This window comes from Alligator sinensis, unplaced genomic scaffold (assembly GCF_000455745.1).
Source record: "Alligator sinensis unplaced genomic scaffold, ASM45574v1 scaffold83_1, whole genome shotgun sequence".
Classification (NCBI taxonomy): Eukaryota; Metazoa; Chordata; order Crocodylia; family Alligatoridae; genus Alligator; species Alligator sinensis.
In genome coordinates this window covers 2,652,821-2,655,198 of record NW_005842043.1, presented here as the reverse complement: position 1 = coordinate 2,655,198, position 2,378 = coordinate 2,652,821, and positions in this window count along the sequence as shown.

Below are 2,378 nucleotides of genomic sequence, written 5' to 3'. Positions count from 1 at the left end.
CCTACAGGCAAGGCCAGCTTGAGCTTTGAAACTCAAAACATTTTGAAAATTTTGAAATATTTCAACTTGCCTCATTTCATTTCGAGGCTGTTTCAAATCTCTCTGTTTCATTTTGATTTTGCTGTTTCGAGCTCGAAACAAGTCAAAACAGCGTCGAAACAAAACTGCTGGCAAAATTTTGCACGGCCCTACTGTTTCCACAGTAGCACTGGCAGTAGGATCCCAGCTCTATGGCAGCGCACCAGGACTAGCTGGTCTGTTAAGGAGCCATCTGCTCTCCTCCCCTCCCCATTGGAAGTGAGGAGGGAGGGAAGAGGCAGAGGACTCTTGGATAATGGGAAACGCAGAGAACTCCCCTGCCCCTAGGAGCAAAAATTCATTTTCTTCCATGTCCTGATAAATAGAGAATGAGATGTTTTATCTATGTGTTTGTAACCAAATCCAAAGCTAACTACCACCTGGGATGATGCTTTCATCATCATCATCATCATCATCATTATTATAATTGTTGATGTTTTTGTTGTTGGGATCATTATAAATGTGTTCGTATTGCTCTTGTTGTTGTTGTGATGGTTATTGTTTATATAAGTTATAATACAGTAGTTGCCAAAAAATAAAATGACAAGTATAGCCCCATTGGAACACTAATAAAGATGAAGCCTAACAGGTTTAAAGTCTAAAATGACCCCTTATAACTAGGAATCAGGTATAAATGGTACTGTGGCATCTGACTAGACATTGGTTTTGAAGAACTAATTCCTGAATACAGTTCTGGTATCAGTTGCAGCTTTACTTTCTGAACATGCATTGTTTGTAAGTGGGCTTTTAAAAATGTCCAATTTGTAATCTGCTTTTTAACAGCCTGTGAATGTTCAGGGTATTGAATGCAAATAGAAGGATTGCTTGTGAAATGTGGATATAGAATACCATAAGAGCACTTTTGAAGCAACTTGTGAAGTCTTTATGACAGATTGTATTTTTGAGGTCTGGCAGCAAAGTGCACCAATGTCCTTACTTTTAATAGTCCTACTCTTGAATTCTGAGTGTCAATGAGGAGTTACCACTGGATATTTGTTTCTGCTGTCTGTTTAGCACAACTGGCCACTTTGATCCAAAATAAAGGCTTGAGAGTAAATATTAAAATATGTAAGGCATATTGAATAATGTTGAAGATATAATAATAATTAGCATATACATCATGTTTCCATATTAAAGTGCATTATAACCATTAATTTACACTCTGAAGTCTATGAATTGTACATGAAAGGTAGGCAAATCAGCACTGGCCTCAGGTGGCAGATGGGGAGCAGACAAGATAATGTGACATACTCAAGACCACAAGGGTAACTGGAATGATAGCCAACAGACATAATCAAGAGCTCTTGGCTCCCAAACTGTACTTCAGATGTATCTTTCCATATCTAATTATTGTCAGGTTCCTCCTTTCCCTGTTACTTGTTTTAGTGTTTCTCACTGTAAAATCTCATGGCATCCCTCCTACCAGAGGTAGGGACAATCTCAGGGATAGCTCTGTCAGGCCTTTGGTCAGTGCAGATGTAGTTAGGGATCTTCTGGAAGGGCTGGACATTTTTAAATCTGCAGGTTCAGATGCCCTCCACCCAAGGGTGTTGAGGGAGCTGGTAGGGGTCATCGCGGAGCCCTTGGCCCAGCTGTATGAGCATTTGTGGTCATCTGGCCAGGTGCCGAAGGATCGGAAACTAGTTAATGTGGTCCCAATTTTTAAGAAAGGGAGGAAGGAGGACCCAAGTAACTATAGGCCCGTAAGCTGCACCTCGGTGCTCAGGATGATTTTGGAAGCACATCAAGGAGGGGCCAGGAAGATCATCAAGAAGCACATCTGTGGGGGGCCAGCAGGGGAGACCACGCTCAGGGGCAACCAGCATGGGTTCATCAAAGGCAGGTCCTACCTGACCAACCTGATTGCCTTTTATGACCAGGTAACTAAATCCTTGGATGATGGTGTCACTGTGGACGTAGTCTTTCTAGACTTTAAGAAGGCCCTTTGACACTGTCTCTCACCCCATCCTCATCAATAAATTAAGCAGCTGTGGCATTGATGCCTACACAGTTGGATGGGTAAAAAATTGGCTGATGGGGTGCACCCAGAAAGTAGTGGTGGATGGGTCGTACTCAACCTGGCGAGATGTGAGCAGTGGGGTACCCCAGGGCTCGGTCCTCGGGCCTGCACTGTTTTACATCTTCATCAGCAACTTGGACGAGGGGGTGGAAAGCACGCTGTCCAAGTTTGCTGATGACACTAAGATGTGGGGCGAGGTGGACACAGTTGAAGGGAGAGAAGTGCAAATACATTTAGAGAGACTACAAAAGTGGGCAGATGAGAATAGGATGGGGTTCAA